Source organism: Ursus arctos, unplaced genomic scaffold (assembly GCF_023065955.2).
Source record: "Ursus arctos isolate Adak ecotype North America unplaced genomic scaffold, UrsArc2.0 scaffold_21, whole genome shotgun sequence".
NCBI classification, from domain to species: domain Eukaryota; kingdom Metazoa; phylum Chordata; class Mammalia; order Carnivora; family Ursidae; genus Ursus; species Ursus arctos.
Genome location: NW_026622886.1, coordinates 9,513,868 through 9,538,996, shown reverse-complemented (window position 1 = coordinate 9,538,996; position 25,129 = coordinate 9,513,868). Strand labels below are relative to the sequence as shown.

Sequence of the window (25,129 nt, the reverse complement as noted above, 5' to 3'; positions counted from 1 at the left end):
ATTGGAGTGGGAGGGGCAAAAGGGAGGCCCAAGAGGACCCTGTGGAGACAAGACTATTAAATGTCATATGTGTCTTGGATTGGATTCTGAAATTGGAAAATGAACATTAGGTCAACACTAAGGAAATCTGGATGGAGTACCAACTTTAGTTAGGAATCATGAATTGGTATTGGTCACCAGTGTTAGATGTTAATAATAAGGGTTCATGGGTGTGGGATATATGTGAACTCTCTGTATGATCTTTGCAATTGTTCCTTAAACTTAAATTGTTCTAAAATAAGAAGTTTATGTTTAAAAAATTGTAGAGAGTTCCTTAGAACTGCAGTTAGAATGATTTAAATGTATATTTCATCTGTGTATGCCAGTAAAATAATAAGTGAAACAATAGTGAATGCTAAAATTTTAAAGAAAGGATTAGAGAAAATTATAATGAGATACCAGTGTACCCGTTAGAATAACTAGAATGTCTTGATTTGACAACACTGAGAGATGATGTTAGCAATGATATGGAGACACTGGAACTCTCATGCATTGCTGATGGAAATGTAGAAATGATCTCTCTTTGGTATAAGTTAAACATGCACTTATCATATGATCCAACAATTTAACTTCTAGGTGCTTCCACAAGAGATCACAGAAAGACTTGCGCATGAATGTTCATACAAATTTTACTCATAATAGGCCCAAACTGGTAGCCACCAAAATAGGTGAATGGTGTCTTTACACAAAGGACTACTACTCAGAATTAAAATGGAACAAACCAGGGCACCTGTGTAGCTCAGTCCTTTAAGCGTCTGCCTTCGGCTCAGGGCATGATCTCAGGGTCCTGGGATCGAGCCCCCTGTCAGGCTCCCTGCTGAGGAGGGAGTCTGCTTCTCCCTCTCCCCACCGCCTGCTCATGCTCTCTCTCTCTCAAATAAACATATAAAATCTTTAAAAAAAACACACACACACAAAAAGGAACAAACCTACTGATATATGCAACAAAATAGATCAATATCAGAAATATTATATCCGGTGAAAGAAGCCAGACAGAAAAGTACATACCATTTGATTCCATTTTCATGAAACTCAAGGAAAGACAAATCTAATCTGTAGTGATAAAAAGCAGATCAATGTTTGCTTGGGGCTGAAGATGGGAGGTGGAAACTGAGAAGGGGCAAAAGGGAACTGGTCAGAATAATGAAAATATTACATATTGATCATTGTGGTGGTTTTCAGCTTTACATGCTTATTGACACTCCTCCAATTGTAAACTTAAAATGTGCGCATTTTATTGTATATAAATTATTTCGTAACGAAGTTTATTTTTAAAAAGGAGTAGAGAAAAAATAACAAATTGGAAGATGATGGAGATTAAATTTATGCAAAAGGTATCCCAAGAAGGATACCAAAGAAATGGAACAACAACAAAAATCTTTAAAATCCAGAAAACCTTTTTGTAAAAAAAGCCTTAAACCACAGTTTGATAGACCCATCCTATCCCCAGAATATTTGATACAGAAGAATCAACACTGAGATTAGAAGATTCACTGAGTACCAAAGAAAAATAGCAAATATTTGGGGAGAGCCCCTTGGGCTTCACGTACAGCGGGAGTCTGCTTGAGATTCTGTCTCTTCCTCTTCCTCCGCCGCCCCTTCCCCCGTTCATGCAGGGCACGCGTGGGCATGTGCTCTCTGTCTCTTAAATCAATCAAATAAATAAATAAATAAATAAATAAATAAATAAATAAATGAAATCGTCTTTAAAAAATGTACTGATTAGCTCCTCTTTTACAACCTGAGTTCAAAGGGTATTAAAGCTGAGATATTACAACTAACAGATGTAAAAGGGTATTTAAAGATATAAAGTTATATAAAGATATGTAAAGGTATAGAGGATATTTAAACATACACAAATACTAGAACTAACAACCACAGTATAATACGATTAACTGAATGGTACCATAGAAGGGAGAAACTTGACACAGGAGGTAGAAAGAGGTGGAAGCATACTGACTTTTTTTATTGCATGTAATCAAGAGTTGATAATTGTTATTTGAAGAAAAAGAAGATTGATTATGTAAAGTTAAACCGCTAAAATAACTTAAAAACACTACCCATTGAAATAACCAAAACCCAACGAAAAACCTTTCAAATCCTCAGGAAATGTGTGCACAAAATGGAATACAGAAAACACAAATCACATAATAAAAAGATTTTTAAAGGGATAAACAATACATATTGTAACAAAAAAAGACTATTAAAAACACCAAATGTATCTGTTGTTATCAATAAATTCAAATGGATAAACGTAACTAAAATAAAAATACTCAGGCTGGACCTCAAAGCAAAACTCGGCTATTTTCAGTAATAAGAAGATACAAAACGTGATAACGAAGGAAGTTTAAAGCTGAGATATGGAGTAAAACTCGATTATATAAACAAAAAGAAAGCAAAAATGATCACTTAATAAAATTCAGGGCAAAAAATATTAAGTGGGGTAAATAAAGGCAATTTATAATAAGGAGCAAACTACAAGGAAGGCCTTATATTTATATATATTTGTACACCAATTACAATACCATTCAAATTCACAAAGCAAAAACATTAAGAAATAAGAGGCAGAAATAGGAGACTTTATCTCAACCTATGACAGATAAAGTTCATAAAATAATAAATAAGCTGAGAGAAGACCTATATAAAATCTTAAGACATATTTTATGCATTGAGCTCACAGAACAGATATTTAATATCTTCTCAAGAACCACACAAGATACAACATTCTCCAGTCACAGTACAGGAAAATTCACAGTCAATGACAAAACTAGAAAACAAAGAAAAACAAGCAACCTCACAACTGTTGAATTAAAGAGGAAATTGAAATAAAAATAGAATTTTAAGAAAATAACAGTAATGAAAACACATCATATGCAGACTTATGAGATATGTATGGAGAACAATTCATAGCTAAAGACATGGATATTTATAAATACTGAAAAATGAAACCTGGCTGGCTCAGTCAGAGGAACATGGGACTCTTAATCTCAGGGTTGTGAGTTTGAGCCTCATGTTAGGTGTAGAGATTACTTAAGATAAATACTGAAAGATGAAAATTGATCTAAGTCAAGAAATTAGAAAGTAATAGAATAAATATAAGAGCAGAAAGAAAAACTAATGTAGACTTTAATGTATTAGAAAGGAAAAGATTTTAACTAAAAAGTAAGCGGTGTTATTTAGGATAAAAACAACCTAATCAAGAAAGAAAGGAGAAAGTACAACAAACAAAATAAAGAAGAATGATGAAAGTAACCTCAGACTTAGAGTAAACTAAAATAATTATCTGTCTTATTTGTTCAGTTGCAAAATGACGTAAGATGATTTTCCAGGAAAAAAAATGAATGTCTAATACTAACCTTAGAAAAGAAGGAGAAATCTAAACAGACCATTATTTAGAAAAAAAATTGAGTTTTAAAGATTTAGTCAGCTGTCATCCACCAAAAAAAGGCCGATGAGTTTTCCCAGGTGTAACTGAACCAAAACTTTAAGGAACTCTAATGCTTTAAATTTTTTTCTGGAAAATTAAAGAATACAGTTCTGAATATTCATGCATTGAGGTACTCCCCCCCCCTTTTTTTGCAAACAGCCATAATGGACAAAATATACAAACAGAAAATTAGACAAACAGACCTAGTTTCAAAAACAAATTGAATATCTCCATGCACTGGGAAACAGGAGAGCAACACAAAGTGAAAAACCTCAGCTACTGAAACTGGGCTCAGAACCTGCCATGGCAGCTGGAAGTTTATCTTTTGTAGGGTCACCAGGTCTAAGCATGATCATATGCAGCCAGGGTCATCGCCAGAAAACAGAGCCTGCCCCAGGGCTCCTCCATCTATGAAAGGAGGCTGAAAAGCCATTGCCAACTGTGCCCGGTGCAAGACTTGCATGAAGCTGTGGCCCTGGGGAGGCAAAGAACACAGCACAGTTTATGACCAGGAATTAAATCAAGCTGTCCACTGACAGCTTGGCAGCCTATGTGCCATTGCTTCAGTATCACCATGGGGCAGGAACCCTACGTTGCCAGATAAGACCTGCCCAGGACTGAGGAAACTGGGTGGATCCATGGGGCTGGCTGGTAGGAGTGTGAAGAAAGGGGGGCAGGGAGGGGAGTGATGACAAAATAGACCGTTTCCAACACACAAAGACTAAAAGAGTTTATGATACATTAAATGTGTCCTTTAGCAAGAAGAAAGGAGGAAAGCTTTGGCATTCAAGATAAAATGATGAACACAGCAGTTAATGAATGTGTGGATAAATTTAATTAACTGTAGACTATAAAAACGGTTAACTTTTTATGTATAGAAAAGTGAAACAAAGTATAGGAATCAGTATTAGGTGGGGTATTAGGTGGGGTTTATGTTCACTAGGCAATATTAAAGCATGTTTAAGAGTCTTGTTTTCTGACTAGGCTTTTTATAAGATTAATTATTTATGCTAAAACTTCAAGTGCAACCATTAGAAGAACAGATGCACAATAAACACAAGAGAAAGTAAAAGAACATAGAAAACTTTATCCATCCAACAGAAATCAGGAAAGAAAATAAAGCAGAAAAAAAAAAAAGATGGTAGGGGCACCTGGGTGCCTGCATCTGCCTTCAGCTCAGGTCATGATCCTAGGGTCCTGGGATCAAGCCCCACATTGGGCTCCCCGCTCAGCAGAGAGTGCTTCTCCCTCTGCTTCTGCCCCTCCCTGCTTCTCTCTCTCACTCACTCTCTCTCTCTCATTCACTCTCTCTCTCAAATAAATAAATAAAATCTTTTTTTTAAAAAAAAATGATGGTAAACAAAACACAAAAATAGATGTTAAATATAAATAAACCCAACTGTGCTTTTATCACAATAAAAGTAAAAAGAATGTATTAGTTTTCCAGGTCTGCTATTACAAAAATTACCACAAACTTGGTAGCCTGAAACAAATGAAATTTACTCTTCCAGTGTTCTGGAGGCCAGAAATCCAAAATCAAGGTGTCAGCAGGGTCCTGCTCCCTCTGAAGGGCCTAGGGGAGAATCCTTCCCTTACAGCTTCCACCTTTGGCTTGTGGCTACATAACTCTAATCCTGCCTCCTCCTCATGGCCTTGTCTCTTGTGTCTGTCCCCTGCGTGTCTCTTATAAGAACACGTGTCATTGGGTTTAGGGTCCGTCTGGATAATCCAGAATGATCTCATCTCAAAATCCTTAACTTACATCTGCAAAGACCCTTTGTCCAAATGTCACATTCACAGGCTCTGAGGGTCAGGAAGTGGATGTGTTTTTTAGGGGTCACCACTCAACCCACTATACAGGTTAATGTACCTACCATAACAAAAAGAGAGACTATCAAATTGGATTTTTAAAATCCAACTACACACCAATCACAAATTATATACCTAAAGGTAAATCACCCAAAATGATTGAAAATAAAGGGAAAGAAAAATATATACCAAGGAAATGCTAATCAGAAAGTCGATATAGGGGCGCCTGGGTGGCACAGCGGTTAAGCGTCTGCCTTCGGCTCAGGGCTTGATCCCGGCGATCTGGGATCGAGCCCCACATCAGGCTCTTCTGCTATGAGCCTGCTTCTTCCTCTCCCACTCCCCCTGCTTGTGTTCCCTCTCTCGCTGGCTGTCTCTATCTCTGTCGAATAAATAAATAAAATCTTAAAAAAAAAAAAAAAGAAAGTCGATATAGCAATATCAAACAGACAGCCTGTAATTTACATTTTCACTTTATTTTCAGTGTCTTTGATGACACTGAAATTCTTAATTTTATGAGACGTTTATTAATATTTTCTTTTGTAGTTAACACTTTTAGTTTAAGATATTCTTACCTCTCCCCCAATCAAAATAATATTTACCTGTATTTTATATCAAAACTTATAAAATTTTGCTCTTGACATGTAAGTTTGTGATCCATCTGGGTTAATTATCTATGGTGTGAGGTAGGGATAAATCCCATTTTTTCCCCAATATGAATTACATTTTTTTTTTCCAGATTCACTTGTGGAATAGTACTTCTTTTCACTACTGATCTTCCATGACAGATAAATAAATCTGTTCCTGGGATCTTTGTTCTATCCAATGTTCAAATTGTTTATCCCTGCTCCTGTACCATGTTATCTTAATCTTATAGTTATCGTATAACTATAGCTTCATGATAAGTCCTAATTGCTGATAGGACAAGTCTCTCTGTCTTTATTTTCTAGAAGATATTGACTTTTTTGGGCTTATTATTCTTCTATATAAATTAAGAGACAATAAAGATCTAAATAAAGAAATCTAGTATGTTCAGGAAGATCTATTATTATCAGGAAGATAATAACATAAAGATGCCAGTGCTCCCCAAAATGATCTATAGAGTCAATGAAATTCCATTCACAATCCCAGCAGGATGTTCATGGAATTTGATCAGCTGATGCTAAAATACATGTTCTCTTTGATCCAGTTAATTCTATTTCTAGTAATATACCCTACATATATTGCACATGTAGGGAACATACAAAGAAATTCACTGTAGCATTGTTTACTAGGGGGGAAAAAGGTTAGAAACTACCTAAAATCAACAAAGATGGAACTGATTAAATAAATTATGGAACATCCATAGAAAGAAGTACCATAAAAATGTTTTTAAAGACCAAGGCAGCTCCATATACATATAATATGTCATGAGCTCCCACATACATTGTTAAGTGAAAAACAAAAGAGCAGAAAATTTAAATTATGTTTTTAAATCATTACTTGTAGTTATTGTCATTAATATCAGTAATATATATTGAACATTTATTATGAGACAGGCACTTTTCTAAGTGACAGAGCATGGCTGAGATGGTTTTACCCTGATGGAGTGTTGAGAAGTGGCACAGCAGCAGTCATCTACCATTGCCAGAGGGAAAGGCAGGGCAATGGAGGCAGTACACACTTATATTTATCTTGGAGAATTCAGCCCTGTATTCAGGAAGAGGGAGGCAAGCAGCAAGACGTCATGTAAATGGAGTGGGAAGTCCTATGTCACCAGTCTACTCAGTAAGCACATGGTCAGAGGAGATGGACCATCTTTGTCATTGATCAACATTGAAGTAGTAATTAAAAGACATTGACCGAGGCCTTCGAAGAAGAAGAGGTATGATAGAAGTCTATGACATAAGAGATCATTCCTTTGGGACTCTTTTGTTTGCAGGTGGCAAAAACCAAACTCAAATGGCCGTAAACAAGAAGGCAAACTTACTGGCTCACGCATTTGAAAAGTCCAAGAGGAGATCATCCTTCAGGCGTGGATGGATCCAGTCTTTGGGACTGTCCCGTCTTTCCTTGGCTCTGCTTCCATCTGTGCAGAACTCAGCCTTGGGCAGGTTCTCCTCTTAGGCTGCCTCCAGCAGAATCTGCAATTTACCCTTCCTGGTTAAACTCTCATTTGCAAGAATTCTAACAAGAGCCCAGGCTATGTTTGGGCCACATGCCCACCCCCTGGAATGGAAATGGAGTCAATTCCATATAGGTCAACCACAGAGACTGAAGTAGATGGTATCAAAGAAAAACAGAGCTGTTTTTAATAGAATGAATGTGAATAGAGAACTGCTGAGCACACAAAACCTACAGATGTCTATAGTTGGGGTTTAACCTAGTCTGGAAACCCAGGAGTGGCTATTTTGGGAATGTGGAACTTAAGATGAAGATTTAGAAAACTCTACCAAATAGGCAAATGTTTGCCACTCTTCTAGATAAAGATTCTTGGTGCCTTTTATTGTCTCTAATGTGACATTAGTGAAGGGTCTCCTAAATTGGGAGGTAGTGGAGGAAGAGGCATGACAGCCTTGTCTTATTTTTGCCTTTACCTTGCATCTACCCTCAAGTATAGGGAAAATATCTTATTCTTGTTATATGCCTAGAACTTAGCCCAGGGCCTGGTCTGTAGTGGGGAATAGGTAAGTGTTTGACAACAATTATAAAATGATGAATAGGATATAATTTCAAAGAGTATCTTTTGTCATCAGATCTGCTAAACTGTATTCTTGCAATGAGCTGTTCTGTCTTGCCATTCCTCTTGCCGTTCTTTTTGCTAGTCTATCTGGCTCTTCTGCCCCTCCATTTTGTATTCTGGTTCCCTATAACCACTTCAGGTTTAAGACTTTATTTATTTTTGAGAGAGAGCGAGAGAGAGCACAAGTGGTGTGGAGAGGGACAGAGGGAGAAGCAGGGAGCCTGATGCACTGAGCAGGGAGCCTGATGAAGAACTCGATCCCAGGACCCTGGGATCATGATCTGAGCCAAAGGCAGATGCTTAACTGATTGAGCCACCCAGGAACCTTTGATGACTCACTTCAACTCATTCTTTCATAGAAGCCAAACCCTCAGTTTTTATCCAGGTACATAGATGTCAGTTTAAAAAGTCTGTTTTCCAGCCTCCTTTGTAGCTAAGTATGGTCATATAACTTAAACTTAGTTCTGAATGACGGGAGGGGAGCATAGGTATTCTATGACAACTTCCAGGAAATTTCTGTGGTTGCCCGTCTCCAAAGATGTCTCCCAGCGATTCTTCCCCTCCACGATGTGCATGCAACTTTTCACATCAAGAAATGGAGCATGTCCACCACCACCTCTCCCTCGGGCTGGTCCTGTGACTGCTTTGACCAATGGAATACAGTAGGAGAGACATTCAGGGACTTCCCAGCTCAGGCCTTAAGAGGATTAGAGCTATAATTTCCTCCCTCTTGGGACACTCATACTTGGAATGGTCCTTTTTGAATGCAGCTTCCATGCTGTGAGGGAGCCCAAGCAGCTGTGAGGAAAAACCCTCATGAAGGAGAACTGAGGTTTCAGGCAATGCTCCCATCTAAGCTCCTAGCTAACAGCCAGTGCCAACGTGCCAACCATGTGTTTGACGTTATTTTGGACCTATCAGCTGTCCTCGAACTCTGGCAACACCATGTAATCAGAAAAACTGTACATTCTATTCACAGAATCATGATTTATAATAAATCACTGTTGTGTTAAGCCACTAACTTTTGGAGTGTTTTGTTATGCTGCATTAGAAAACAAAAACACATTCCTTAAAATAAGTTGTTATATGCTCTTTGCCTCTTCTTTTCCCCTTTCACCTTCCTATTGGCAGCAATAGATACATAATAAATAGAGCTGAAGCAGCTATCTTGGACTATGAGGTAATCTTAGGAACGTAGGTCATGAAAGAGAAAATAACCATACACACACACACATACACACATATATAAAAGAAATAAACTTTTATCTATCTAGAATAAACCCCTGTTATTTTGGGTCTCTTATTCAAGTTGAACCTAATTCTAGCTGTATTGACTCCTTCTCCAGGTACCGTTCAAATGGTAACTTCTGCACATTCCCTCAGTTTCTTCAGTTTCTTGTTGTTCTTTTCATTTTAAAATTAATTTTTATTTTATCAAAAATACATGTATATACAGTTTTAAAATCTAAATAACTTGGGAGTTCCAGTTTCTGGTAAGATGAGGAATCAGCTTAGCCTCTTTAATTCCTTCCTTCAGGCCCCACCTCATAAATGCCACAAAAATCAGAAGAAAGTTGTGTGAAACTAACGTAAATTTGTGAAAACTCCCTGGAGCACTGTGAGGTATTTAGGTCCTGGTGTGAGGGAGAAATAGAAGCCCAGAGCCAAACATAGCTGAACCTCATGGATGGAGACCAGGGGCAGCTGGGTTGCAGAGACTTTGAGATGGACCTTGTGCTCTTTAACACTCTCCTGGGCCGATTTGGCTCAGCGCAGTGCCACAGTGAAGCAGAACACAGTGGCCAGACCTGTACTGTCGGGACTGCCAGTGTAACACTGGAATGGACACTCTAGCCAAGCTGGGTTGTTAAGAACCAGTTAACTGTGTGTGCAAGCTGACTGGCCAGCCCCTTACCATTCCTTGCTTGCCCCACTCTGCTTTACGGTGACTCCTGCTTCATAGACAGTTCTTGAAGAGCAGGGGCAGGATGGAAGTCTGAACTATCATGTTTCAAGATGTGTTCTCACTCTCCCTGCAAACCCCATGTCAAACTTCTCAGAACAGATAGAAGCTAGGGCTTGTGCTTTGGCCCTTTTCATCAGCTCAGACATCTAATGCCTCTAGGATAGAATTTCTCGTCCTTGGCTCTGTTGACATTTTGGGCAGATAAATTATTGTTGTGAGAAGATTTCCAGTACATTGTAGGGTTTTCAGGAGATTCCTGGCCACTAGAAGCCAGTAGCACTGCTCTAATACTACAGACCCTCCCCTGCAGTTGAGATTGTAGCAGCCTAAAATGTCTCTGGAAGTTTCTAAATGTCTCCTGTTGGAGCAAAAATCACCCCTGGTTTAGAACCCCTGTTCTGGAAGAATGGGTATAGGTTCCCTGTGTTGCAGTATGATAGCCCTGAATACAAACTCATAGGAAAAAATAATAACAATTAGCTTGTTGGGAGGGCCACTGGGATATTAAAAAAACAACACATGGAAAAAATGTAGATGAAGCAAATTTAGCAGACCAAACAGAACAAGAAAGAAGAATAAATATATCAAAGCAAAAAAGAGAGATGGATTGTAAAGGCAAAGGCATAAAAAGGAGCTTCAAGAGGAATTCCTGAGTATGGGGGGGAAAATGGAAACAAAGGATTCAGTAGTGTGGGAGGAGCCGAGATGCCCTTCAACAGATGACTGGATTAAGAAGATGTGGTCCATATATACAATGGAATATTACTCAGCCATCAAAAAGAACGATTTCACCACATTTGCAGCAACATGGATGGGGCTGGAGGAGATAATGCTAAGTGAAATAAGTCAAGCAGAGAAAGACAATTATCATATGGTTTCTCTCATGTATGGAACATAAGAACTAGGAAGATCGGTAGGAGAAGAAAGGGAAGAATGAAGGGGGGCAAACAGAAAGGGGAATGAACCATGAGAGACTGTGGACTCTGGGAAACAAACTGAGGGCTTCAGAGTGGGGGAATGGGATAGGCCGGTGATGGGTATTAAGGAGGGCATGTATTGCATGGTGCACTGGGTGTTATACGCAGGTAATGAATCATGGAACACACATCAAAAACTGGGAATGTACTGTATGGTGACTAACATAACAATAAAAAATTATTATAAAAAATGAATAGCAGAAAAATATAGAATAAATCAAATAATTGGAGGATTCATTCCAGAAAGTATCAGGATGCATTATACAGATGAATATAAAAAAGAAAAGTTAAGAGATATGGAAAATAGAAATAGACATGTCGACATTCAAATAATAGAAATCTCAGAAGAAAAGGAAAAATATAGAGTGGAATATTTAAATAAATAATGACAGAGGTTTTCTCAGATTAGAGAACGTTTTCAAACCTCAAAGTACAAATATAACTACTTAAAGAAATGGATAGATGAGGAGAAACATACCTAGGTACATTTTTGTATCACTTAAGTGGATCAAAGACAGAAAAGCTTAAACTCTTCTAGATGCAAAGCAAATTGCCTATAAAGGAACCAGAATCAGACCAACATTATTTCTCAACAGGAACATCTGTTGCAAGGAGACCAAACAGCAATATTTTCAGTAAAAGAACTTGGGACCTAAAATTCCATATCCAGCTGAACTCTCATTTAAATGTGATGTCAAAAAAATTACTGTTTACCATACAAAGACCCTCTTTTAAAACCTTAGAAGAAGTGCTCCAGCAAGAAGAAAAAAACGTCAGGGGAAGGAGAGGGAGGGTGACTGAAAATAGAGGTATAAATAAATAACTCAGTAAATGTCACTGTTGTAAAATTCAACAACCATTACAACAAACTAAGCAAACAAAAATTTTACATACACAGCAATCAGTAACTGAAATTAATCAGATAGATTGGGGCACCTGATTAAGTGTCTGACTCTTGGTTTCAACTCACGTCATGATCTCAGGGTCTTGAGATCAAGCCCCAAGTTGGGCTCCATGCTCAGGGCAGAGTCTACTTAAGACTCTCTTCTCTGCTTCTGCCATGCTCTCTCTCTAATAAATAAGTCTTTAAAAAGTTTTTTAAAACATTTATCAGATAGATTGAAATTTCTTATTGCTTGAAATTACACATTCAATTTTATTCTCTTGGTGATTGCTTATAACTACTAAACCCAAACTTGGTTTAATTTTCCCCTTTGTAGTGGCAAGTAACAGGGAAGGAAAAAAAGAAACAGAAAGAAAATATAATAAATAAGATACATGAAAAAATACTGCTGGGTTTTTTAAAGAATTTAAACATAAGAGTAATTGCAATAAGTAGAAATAGATTAAACTCAGTATAAAAATTTAAAGACTCAGAGACAATTAATGTGTAATATTATCTATAAGAGAAAGCCTTAAAGCAAAAGGCTATCAAACGATTTAAAACATAGGGATGGAGAAAGGCAAATCAGATAAATATGAAATTTTTAAAAATGTAGCAATGTTATCAGAACAAATAGATATGACAAAAAGGATGTTATATTTTTATAAAACATATCTCAATAGATAAGGTGATCATATATTCACCTAAGGATTCTCATAATAGTGGTCTTTTAATGACCATTAAAAGAAGGAATTAAGTCAGCAAGTATAGTTGGCAGAATGAGATATGCAGGCGTAATAAGCAATTCTCATGCTCATGGAACAGTAAACAAGATCTGAGCATTTTACCGTATGTAAATTATTCCTTGTTTCAGTACTGGTCTTCCAAGAAGCAGGAGCCAAAACAAGATTAGACATGCTAGAAATTTACTGGGGGGAAATGTCCATAAAAAGTGAAGGGAATAGAACAGAAAAAGATGAGAAGAATCTTCACCACATGCATGTTTGATACCTGTGAAAGGAGAGGAGGAAAGTAAATTGGGTAAAAAATTCTCAGATGTCACTGTGGTTCCAAGAATGTTTCGGTGAAGTGAAGAGGGAGACCTCAAGGCAGAGTGTTCATCCCGTAAGAACGAACCAGCCCTTTCACCCCTGCTGTGCCCAGTCACTGAAGCGTGGCCCCAGGAGGCAAGAATGTGACGGTGGATTCAGAGTGGTGGCAGCAGAGGATGCCGGTCAACCATACTCCCTGCAGCAGATTCCCTTGAAGGAGACCTGAGTGGCACAGCCCCATGACTGTCCCATGCCTGCATAAAATTATGAGAACATAACCCGAGAGTGCTCCTCTATACCAGCAATAGCCACATATAACTATAGACAGGATATCATGCATGATAGCAACCCAACCAGAAAGCCTCCTGGAATGAGTCAAACCAAAACAAAGACTTCTAACAAGAAACTCAATGAAAGGGCACACAATGTTTTTCAATAAGCGGAGAGATTATGCTGTGTTCCTGTGTGGAGTGAATAACATGTAAACATGCTGATTCAACTCAAAACAACTTTAACTCAAGTCCAGTTAAAACATCTCAGGGGTTTTAATAAATCTGACAAATTTATTTTAAAATATATATGAAATCATTAGTCCCATGAGTAGCTAAATCAATTTTGAAAAAGAATGGATGGGAGAACTTGCTTACCAGATATAAAGAAATGTTACAGAGCCAGAGTGATAAAAATGGAGTGGCACCGGATCAGGGACAGGCAAAGAGATGACAGAAAAAGATTAGAGAGTACATGTACAGGAAACGAGAATATGATTTGGGGGGGGGCACCACCAACCACTGGGGAAAGTGTGGATTATTTATCAGATAGTCCAGATATGGACTGAGTTGTGTTCCCCCTCGCCCCTTCCTGTAAACCTATATGTTGTAGCTCTAACCCCCAATGTGACTGTATTTGGAGATAGGACCTTTAAGGAGATCACTAAGATTAAATGAGGTCATAAATATGGAGGCCTAATCGTATAGGATTAGCGATTTTACAAGAAGAGGAAGAGAGAAAGATCTCTTCATCTGTGTCGGCACACACACCAAGGAAAGGCCACGTGAGGACACACAGAGAGGGTGGCCATCTGCAAGCCATAAAGACAATCCTCCCAGGAAACCCAGGTCAACCAGAACCTTGATCTTGGACTACTAGCCTCTAGAACTGTGAGAAAATTAAGTTCTGTTCTTTAAACCACCCAATCTGCAGTATTCTGTTAGGGCAGCCTGAGCTGACAAAGACAATAGTTTTGGTGGCGGGGGTGGGGGGAAGGTTAATTGTATTGGAAAAAAAAACTGTTTACAAAGATAAACTACAGGTGGATTAAATGTCTGATGGAATGGTCAAAAGGTCAAGCTAATGAAAGAAAAGTGGAAACATTTTTTGTAATCTTGGGACAACAGGAAGATTTCTTAAATAAGACCCTCAAAGCACAAACCATAGAATGGGAAAAAAACCTGAAAGTGACATCCCATCACGTTTGCCAAATTCTGTTCATTAGAAATGAATCACTAGATTTAGCTTCCACTCAAGGAGAATGATGGGAGTATATGGGTCCCAGAGGTGGTGTCTTAAAGGCTGCTTAACACAGAATAGCAGTAAGCAGTTCATTAAGGCCAAATTCAAAAATTGAATAAATACACAAAAAGACGCTGAACCCTACTAATATAAATTAAGACAGCAATTATTCATCATTTTCATTCCACTTTGGCTAAAAAAATTTTTAGAGTAATGACATTCTGTGCATGTAAAGGCATGCAGAAACTAGCTCTTTCATATATTGGTGGTGGAAGTGTGAACTGTTAAACTTTTGGGGAAAGCAATCTTTCAAAGTCATTAAAACATTAAATGACCTCACATTACCCTTCACAACAATCTATTTGATAGAAATAAAAGCACCAGTACTTAAGAACATATGTGTAGAGATGGTCTATTGTAACATAATTGATGGCAAAAAAAAAATCCAACAACCTGGAAACAACCCAAATGACATTCAAAAGGAGATTGGAGAGGGGCACCTGGGTGGCACAGAGGTTAAGCGTCTGCCTTTGGCTCAGGGCGTGATCCCGGCGATCTGGGATCAAGCCCCACATCAGGCTCCTCCGCTATGAGCCTGCTTCTTCCTCTCCCACTCCCCCTGCTTGTGTTCCCTCTCTCGCTGGCTGTCTCTATCTCTGTCGAATAAATAAATAAAATCTTTAAAAAAAAAGAGAGATTGGAGAGACTATGGTACAATCAAACTGAAATGTTCTTATCCAATTATTAATTTATGTTTGAGCCTAGAAAAAGGTATGGAATCACATATACCAAATCATTAATATGTTATCACAATAGGATTATAGGAGAGAAAGGAGATGATTAATTTTTAATACAACTTCATATAATTTGAGTTATACAGCATACATGTGTTACCTTGTTACTTAACAAAGGCAAAAATAATTTTTTAAAAAGATAAACATTTTCTTACTAGTCACACTGATTTACATTCCAGATGAAATAAAATCACATTGGAATTTCTCTTGGAATTGCATTAAGTGTGTAAATTATTTTCTTCCAGTCATTTATGCATTTTAAAAGCAGACATTCACTCATTCATTCAATGAGTGAGAGAATTCATTCAATGAGTTCCTGAGAATGACCTGTCTACTATAAGCAAGAGCACTGGCTCCCAAGAGTAGAGCATTTCACTCTGGCAAATCAGTTCTTCTCAGGAACAAGAAGAGAGAGAGGTTTTTGCAGGGCTGGGAACATGGGTCTTCTTTACACATGTCAGATCCAACCAAGAAACCAAGTTCTGAAGATTCCATTTTGAGAAATGGGTGGAGTGCAAAGCTTTTGCCATCCTCGGTGAATATTATTTCCCACAAATGAACTGTTGATGGAATCAAACAGGAAAATGTGGAGGTCATGTGCTCCCACAAGGCAAGGACCGGGAGTGAAGGTATTCATGGACAAGATGTATGTTTTGTTAGTTGAGCAGAGAGCCCTTCCCTCTACACAGCATGAAGTTATGCAAGGCTGATCCTCTATTGAATAGTATGGCAGACACTACTGGCTGCCTACTCATGCCTCCCCTTCTTCCTTGGTAACTGAACACAGATTTGGTTCACGTACCTGATGTCTGTCTGTTTTAGAGGGAGATGGACCCTTCTTCAGCCCTAGGGGAGAATTTTGGTTCATCTTAGCCTCCCATGGTATTTATTTGCTCTTTGTTACTGGTTAAAGGATGGACAGGTAAATCAGTTATCTGATGGGACAGGAGGAAAAATTATCCAAGAGGCTTCTGAGAAAGTTTTCCTACTCTTAAGAAAGGACAGGGGAAGGGACAAAGTGTCTTTTCTTCTTCCAGTCTTTGAGAAGTGTGTGAGGGAAGCTGTTGTACTTTAGCAATTACAGCCATCTTGTGATCATGAAGAATGAATGAACTTGTGATCGTGTCCTTAATAGAGAAGACAAGAAAAGCAGAAAGCTGAGCATAAGTGAAAGAACCTAGAACCTGATAACACTTGAACCTCTCATCTTCTTAATAACCCGTAGGGACACCATGTGAATCCCTGTGCAATACAATAGGAAGTACACATCACCACCAATGTGCTATTTTTGCCATAAACTTGAATCTGAATCTGATCAAGTCTCCAGACCCAGCTAACAAATTACAGGAACTATAGGGGACAGAAGATCACGTTAAGCGACACAGCAGGGATGCAATGAACATACTGCAGAATGCTGGGCCCACAACAGGAAAGACAACTTGGGTTCTGTCAACAAATAACTGAGAAGGAATGAAATAGGGAGGGGAAATCTTCAGATTCAAAGAAACTTAAGAGACATAGCAACCAAATGCATCATGTGGATCTGGTGTGGATCTGGATTCAGGCAAACCAACTTTTAAAAAATTATCAGGCAGTTAGGCAAATTTGAACAGTAAAATTTTGGTTATGGAATTATCGTTGATACTTTTGGTGTGATAATGGTAATATGATAATGATTTTGTAAAAATATTTTAGAGGTACATACTTAAGAGTATTTATGGATGAAAGTATAGGATGTCTAGAATTTGCATCAAAATTAACCTGTTCTTCAGGTGGGATTGGGGGGGGTAACAGGATGGAATTATAGATGAAACAACAGTAGCCACGTTGTGATAATAATTGAAGTTACCTTATAGTTTCATGGAGGCTCATTATATTATTCTCTCTTCTTTTACATTTGCTTGAAATTTTGTAGCAATAATAAAAAAATTTAAGTACATATTACTGAGCCCAATGGAGACCTTCTGAATAAGAATCCCTGTACCCCCTGAATCCACACAGGACTCACCAGCGTGTATTGTGAACAAGTTCTCCTGCTGATTCTTCTGCACCAACATTTGAGAAACAGTGTCCAATGACTTCGAAAGCAAGAAACCAAACCGCTATCCTTTTAAAACTCGGCATCTCTCTATTCGCATTTTCTGACTATAAAAGACAGTTGCGGGCAGAAACCAAGGTAAACTTCAGGTGCTTCCTTAGTGAGCTGGGGGGGGTGGTCTCTTCCTTCCGTAGCCAACCCGGGCACCCCTCTTGTGAGTACTTATCCAACTGCTTTAAGTTCTTGACTTTCTCCTTCACTGAACCAAGACTTAAGATGAACACAGTCATATCAGACTGTTTATCCCCACAGCTCACAGAGGTACATAGAAGGTGCTCAGGCAATGTTTACTGAAATAATTACTTGACTAATTAGCAAATGAATTATTAAGAAACATGAGATAGGGACGCATGTCTCTACTGTAATGTAAGATCCATGAAGGCAGGATTATTGTTTATCTTAGTTTCCTTGTTTATTGTCAGCTCTCCCAATAGAATGTAAACTCCAGGAGGTGGAGGGGAGAGGAGGACACCTGTCTATCCTGTTCACCTCTGAACTTCTGCCTAGAGCAAAGCCTGGCACATGAGTGTTTGTTCAGTGTTGGAAGGAAGAAAGAGAAAGAAAGAGAGACAGAGAGAAAGAGGGAGAGAATGGGGGAAGGGAGAAAGGAAGGGAAGGGAAAGGGAAAGAAAAGAAAAGTAGGAAGGAAAGAAGGGAGGGAGCGAGGAAGGAAGGAAAGAGAAGAGGAGAGGAAAAAAAGAAAGAAAAGATAAGAAGTCTTACTCTGTAGAAGTTTCTCTACCAAAGGTGATTCAGGCTTAGACCCACCCGTAATGCAACTCTAAGCTAGAGATGTATACATGTTTTGGAGATTTTTAAAGAGGAGATGTTGTTCCTTAGATTTCATTTTAGAATCAGTTGAACAGGGCTCTGATTTTCACTTAGAATAACTAAGAACCTTTCAGTACTATGTAAAGTGTAAATCTCACATCCAGTGACTTCGCTGCACAAGGAAATCCACCATCCTGTGCTCTTGTGGGTCTGTGTCACCTGCTTCCAGTCAAGCCAGTGGATGAGTTGTTCATCGTGGTCAATAAATGCTGAGGTCAGTAAACGCTGAGACAGAGGTGACAGCAGTGATCAACAAGGACAAAGTCCCAGCCCTCCTGAGGCTTGCATTCTGATGTGGAGAGGCATGCAATAAACAAGGAAACCAACAAATACTTTTAGATGGTGGTAAGCTGTGTAGAGAAAATAAAACATCAGACAAGCAAACAATTCCAATAAAGTGCTAGGATTAGCAAGTCCAGGGCACAGGGAGACGCAGCAGCATGCCAGATGATCTAAGAGTGAGTCACCTTCACACTGTGTGCAGCTCACGCCTCCATTCTGAGGGCTCCAGCAGCCTCCCAGGTTTATACCAGCAGTGCCAACCCCATGCTTTTGTGGAACTGCCTGCTAGTGGGCCACTGGGAAGCTTTATGAGCACTTCAAGTCACCTCTCCCTTGCTGCCAAATCCCTAATCCTGCCGCTTCCACTGCCCCCCTCTATTGGATGATCTCTGTAACGGGTATAAGTAGGCCAAGTCAGAACACTGGACATCACCCTCTGTGCCCCTCACCGGCCACATCCCATCACCACCAAGGCTGGCGGATGAGTCACCTCTCCCTGCTTCCACTGCCAAGTCTTTATTTCAGACCATCATGATCCCTTTCTCAATGGCCTCCCCCTCTAGGAACAACCCCTGTCCTGCGGGCACAGTATGACCACACTCATTATCTCCAAAACACAGATGAAGTCCTGTATGCTCAGGACTCTTCCAGGAGAAATTTCTTGGCATGACCCTTCTGATCTGATCCTCGCCTACCTCCCCAAGAAATTGCCCATTACTCCTTGCCCCCATACCAGGCTCCAGTCCTCAAACATACCACACAGGCCCTCCTTCTTGTCCTTACTGCTGTCTGCAACACCCCTCCACCCCTTGGCCTGCTGAGTTCAGCTCCTGGCTTAGTCATCACTTCCTCGAGAGGCCTGCCTCAATGCCACCAGCCGCCCGGGCTCAGTTTCTGGTCTCCTGTCTCGGTCGCTGTCACACCCACACTCCCCCCCGCTGCAGGCCTTGCTATATTTGCTTTAGATTTCGAGCTCTGGAGACTAAAAACTGCACTGTTCATGATTGTGTTGAAGGGTAAGAGAGCAATGCTGAACCCCAATTGTCCTCCTCTGAAAAGTGGGGACAATAATATTTATATGTTAGTTGTGTGGATTAAATGAAATGAAGCATGGAAATGCCTAGCACAGTGGAAGCACAGTCCCCACATAAAGAGTAAATGGTAGCTATTCCTATAATGATGTTATTGAATCTGAACAAGCATTTTATTAAGGTTTGAAATACATTCAGAAAAATGCATAAAATCATAAGTGTAAACAGCTCAGTGAATTTCCACCAATGAACACACCCTTGTTACCAGCCCCTAGAATAGCGCTGTTTTTGAACTCAAGTGTTACCACCTCAGAGAGGTCCTCCCTGGTCCCACCTGCTACATAGCTCTCATCACTGGACAGCCTATATCATCTAATTATATATTTTACCATTAGCTATTTCCTTTCAGTCCAATGTAAGTTTCAGGAAGGCAGGGATTTTTTAAAAGTCTACTCTCTTCACGGCTGCATCTCCAGCTCCTAGACCGACTAGTGGTGGGCACACGGCAGGTACGCAGTAACAGTTTGCCAAGGAATAAATGAATACCTGCTGATTTGCATTTCTTTCTGCTCCCAGGTGCTGCAGCACCGCCCGCGCGGGAGAGCCAGTGCCATTCCAGGTTAGACAGCACAGGGCAGGGAGGCGCGTGCACCAGCCCTGCACAGCCCACCTGCGACTTCTTCCTCCTCACTTTCCTCACCAGCCCACTCCACCTCACCCCTCCTCCATTTTTCCTGTATAATTTAAATAATAATAACAACTGATCACCTTGCCCCCCCCCCAGCATCCCGCAAGAATTGTCCCGGGGACCCCCAATACTCCGGGCGGTGGCAGCTCCGTGCTGCCACCTGCATGCACCTGATCAAGATCCTGGCCAGTCTTCACCCCCAAGGGTTGGGCCCTGCAGGTGGCCGAAGGAGGCTTTTATCATTCGCCCCATCCCGCTCGGGAGAAATCGAGGATGCGCGGGGTGGACTCAGCCGCTCAGATCTTCGGACTGGGAATCCCGCTGCCTTCACTGCCACGCACTCCACGACGACGTGAGGCCATCGCCACCGCCACCTTCGGTCGCCACAGGTTTTTATGGACCGCTTTCCGGTCGTCAACCGTCGCGGCTGGAAAGAATGCCTGGCTCTGTTCTGGGCCCTGGGCTTAGGGCTGTGAACAAAGTTCCCGCAGAAACAAGCGGGTAATGAACGGGGCAGCGGACGCAGCCAGAGGGGACCCGCACAGAGCGCTCAGGCACAGCCACTCCGAGAGGAGACCCTTAGATGAGACCAGGGTGGTGGGAAGGAGCGGGCCACGCGGCGACGTGCTGGGAGGGGAAGATGGTAAAGAGCAAATGTTCGAGTCCTGCCACATCCACCCCCTCGTTGACTCTCCCCCTAACTTTGAAAGCGGACATCTTTGCCCCATTTTACAGACAAGGAAGCCGAGGCCCAGAAAGATTAAGGAATTTATCGAGTCGGAATTCGAACCCAGTGCTCCGAAATACGCCATACCCAGGCTCTTTCCAGCCCGCATTCCGCGCCGCCGCCTCCTTCCTCCCGCACCGTGACCTTAACTCGGCACGTGCTGGCCCCTTGTGCCTCCCCCGACATTGTCCCACTTAGCCCTTCTTGGAGGGCAGACTGGGGGGCTTTGCGAGGGACCGCGGGAAGGTGCACCCAGCTTGGGGTCCTGGGTTAGAGACCCCCTTCGCCAGGCGTTAGGGACCCCGCCCGCGCGCCCCGCCCCTTCCGCGGCCGGGCCGGCGCTGCCTCTGTCCATGGTCAAAGCACCCGGGGTAATCCGCCTTTCTCTTCCGCCTGCCGAGCCCCATTCATATTCTAATCACAGAGCTGCCGGCCCGCGAACGGCCACTTTATCGGGGCCCTCAGAGACGCAGCCTGCCCCCCCACTTCCACTTCCAGACCCCCGGCTCCTCGCCCCCCTCTTTCTGCACTTTAAACTTAGCCGGGGAGGGGGTCCCTGGGAAAACCGCGTCCCCACTTGGACGCCGGGCTTCTCACAAACTTCGCGGCTGGCTGGGGGGCGGGGGAGAGGGCGGGAGGAGGGAGGGAGGGAGGGTCTGGGACACAGACAGACTGACAGAGTTACGGGAAGAGGCGGGGAGGGGGGTGTCAGAGAGACCAAGGGGGATAGAGACAGAGGGGCAGAGTCCTAGGGAGAGACAAAGAGACGTGGGGGCAGGGGCTGGACAGAAAGACAGGCAGCCAAAACAGGAGAAATAGAGGGACACAGAGGACGAGAGAAGGACAGAGTGAGAGACAGAGACTGGGAGACAGGCAGAGAGCGAGAGCGAGGCAGGGAAAGGGGAGAGACTCGGTGAAGGAGATGGATAAACCCAGGGGAAGACAGAGAAAGTTCTGGAGGAGACGAGTCAGCCCCTCATACCCTCCCCTCCAGGCGGCCTCCGCACCGCCCAGGTTGGGGGTTTCTCTGTTGGGGGCTGGGGTCTTAGGGCTGCAGTTCTCCTCCCCACCTTTCACCCTCAGCTGTCCTCCACTCCTCCACGCGTGTCCGCGGATCCGCGTGGAAGGGAGTCAGGCATACCTCTTCTCGCATTCCCAGGGCCCCCACTCAAAATCTGACCCGGGACCAAACCGGGAGGGGGGCACAAGAGTAGAGGGAAAGGAGTAGGGCCCACTCGTGGCCGGGTAGGCGACTCCCCAGGCTCCCCGGAGTCCCCTGCCGCCCCCCACCGCCCCCCCTGGCCCGATCGGGGGAGGGGTGGGGAGGGAGGAGGGGGCCACATCTAAGCCAATTTTGATTTCGCCTATAATGAGTGCCGGGCGAAGGCTGGAGAAGGCCTCTGGAACTTTAAATAAGAAAAACGTTGCTAATGCTATAATAGAAGGGGGAAGTCGGAGGGCTGGGATTGCGTCGCTCTGAGCCCCCCTTTTCGGAGGCGGCTTTTCTTATTCAAAACAGGCCCACAATGGGCTTCACAGTGCGCCTCGCCACGGCCCCATCTGACGAGCGGCCATTCATCAGGCCGGCTGGCCTATCAATGACATTGCTCCCATCGGGGCTCCTATAAAATGATGCTTTTTCCCATGAAACATCCGCAAACATTTTGACGGGTTTGGCTTTGCCCGACTGGATTACTGAGTGTCCCCTTGCTCGCTCGCTCTTTCTCTCTCCCCCTTCTCTGCGCTCTCTCCCTTCCCTCTCTCTCTCTCTCCTCTTTCTTCTTTCTCTTTTCTTTCTTCTTTCTCTCTTTTCCTTTCCTCCTCTATCCTTTTTGCCCTTGCACTCTCTACGTCTCTTTTTCTCTCCTACTCCCTTCCTCCCTGGGCATCTCTAGCGCAGGGGATCCCCAAACATCAGGACTTTTGGGGGGCGCCCGTGCTGTCCATGGGAAGAGCATGCATTGTGGGTTACTGGAGGAACCCGACATGGATTCCACAGGTCAGTCCTACTGGTGGGGGTTGGGGGGAGACATTGGGAGGGAAAGAAAAGGGAGAAGGGGAACTTCAGAAAGAGTTGCAAAAAGTTCAGAAGGGTCAACTTGACAGTGGAACCCTAGGAAATAACGGAGAGCGTGCACAAGTTTTCAATCCGTCGCAATGTGCGATGTAAGTGGATGCGTGGAAGTGTGTGTGTGTAAGCGTGTGATTATGTGTGTAAACGTGTGAGTGTGTGTGTGTGTGAGCGCGCGCGCGCGCTGACGAGCGCGCTTTTGCTTGCCCTGAACACAAAGTTACGTAAAGATTCTCTGGCTCGCGGCGAGCTCGAGGTGCAGCTCGCAGAAACTTTGCGAGCCGACCGCCCCCTCCCGGGTCCGGCTCCTCCCCCGGGTTTGGGGGCCCCGGAATAGCGGTGCGCTCTGAGGCTGGTGGCTAGGGCCAGGAAGCCGAGCGGAACTCCCCAGAGGCGGGGGAGGGCGAGGGCTTCGCACAGCGCCTGGGAGGTGGGGATCGAGGCTCCGACTGGTGGAGACGCGCAGCTGGAGGGAGTGGCGGCGGCGAACACGGTGGTCCTGGGGAATCCGCGCCGGGTCGGAGGTGGGAGCCCCGGGCCGTCCGAGGCGGGGTGGAACCTCCTTGCCCGGAAGGGGCATCCGACGACGCGCTCCGCTGCGGGGCTGTAACTCTGCCGGAGGGAGGGCAGGACGCAGCGCGGCTGGCGAGGCCTGGCGTCAGGTCTGCAAAACTGCTCGGCACTTTGGGGGCTGTGGGCGTCAGGTTTTGGGGTCGCGGCGGCCCGTAACAACTAAGGAAGGAAGCCAAGGAATCTCTTACAACGAAAAAGCCCGGCGTCTTGGTTCTCCAGTAGAGCTTTCTCAACCTTCCACTTATAGCACCTTGGAGGAGCCGCCGAACTTCTAGATCTAAGCTATGCTCCCAACGCTCCTTCCAGGTGGAAGAAGTTCCCTTGGAAGTTCTCTCCCCCCCCCCCCATGCCCAGCCGCGGTCCCCAACCAGTGCACTCCCCTCGCCACTCGGATGCAGCCTCGGGGATTCTTGGGGAGACAGAGTCAGGGAGAGGCAGGAGCAGGGCGGTGAGCCCAGCCTGGGCCGAGGCCGCAGCTTGACGAGATGCTGGGGATGATGTCTGGGAGCAGAGCGGAGCAACAAGTGCCTTCCAGCCTCTGCCATCCCTTAACACACTCGCGTCCCTTCCCCGAGCAAATAAACAAACACCACCAGAATATTTCCCCACCTCCCCCCGAAGCAGGCTGGAAATGGATGTGGGGTGGGGGTAGGGGTCATCCGGGCATCGCCCCAGATCATCTTTCTTCGGTCAGCGCAGAGATTTTCAGCCCCTCCAGGCTTCTGCCGAGGCCCTGATGGCCTGGACACCCACCCCCTCGGGCCAGGGGGATCTTCGGTTTTCCAGGGTAGTTGCCTACCTCTGATCTCAACAGCCAAGCCCCTCTCCCACTGAGTGGGTGTGGGCCCCCTGGGAGTGGGGAAAGGCTGAGCCCCGCAGTCTTCCTTACTGTATAAAGTAACCGAGACAAGGAGAAGAGTAGCCTGCCGCGCGCGCCCGGCTGCGGGTACGCCGTGGGCCCTGCTGGGGTGCTCTCTGCTGGCGGTAAAGAAGGCATCACAGAACGAAAAAAGCCCCTCCCTCTTCATTTTTATGTCAAGCGCTTGCACCACTATGCATCTCCTGAGCACCCCAAATTTAGAAGCAAATATCCTTGAACAAAATTAAACCCATGTCTGCATTGTTTGCAGCCAAGTATTCACAAGGGGCCCACGTAGGGACTTGGGGTTTCCCCACACCCCACACCCGCCAAGCGCCAGTTAGGGGTTTTAACTGCTCTCTCCACATGACTGGACCTCCTTGTGCGTTCTGGGGGCGGGTTATGGGGTTGTGGAAACGTCGTTTTCTGTCCTCGATGTAGCTGGTGGCACCTGGTCATTTTACCCCAACTGCAAACACCCCAAACGGGTTCTGAAACAGAAATCTTTTCCACATCCACTCCCTTCCCTTTTCTGAAAATCTGAGACATCCTAGATCGCCATCCTGAAGTCCAAATAAAAGTTTTGGGCAATGGCGCGTGAAGAAATGACACGGGGCGCACCAGGTGACATTTCACAGTTGCAAAGCCGACGACTAGGGAAGTGCAGCTCTGCGCGGTCCGGTCCAGGAGCCTCCCCTCACCTCCCTTCCAGAGAACTTAATCCAATTAGCTTTTCTTCAGAGTTTCCCTTGTTATGTAAAGGTCCTTTCTCCCCGGCTCGCTGAGAC

General features: G+C 43.4%; 1 long non-coding RNA gene across 1 annotated transcript in view; it reads left to right on the top strand.

Annotated features, from left to right (window-relative positions):
* Positions 1-17,370, top strand: part of LOC113256039 (uncharacterized) — a 29,245-nt gene extending 11,875 nt beyond the window's left edge. Inside the window, exon 3 of the long non-coding RNA XR_003316523.3 lies at positions 17,183-17,370. This is a non-coding gene — a long non-coding RNA (uncharacterized LOC113256039). The remainder of the gene's footprint in view (positions 1-17,182) is intronic.
* Positions 17,371-25,129: the final 7,759 nt, after the last annotated feature.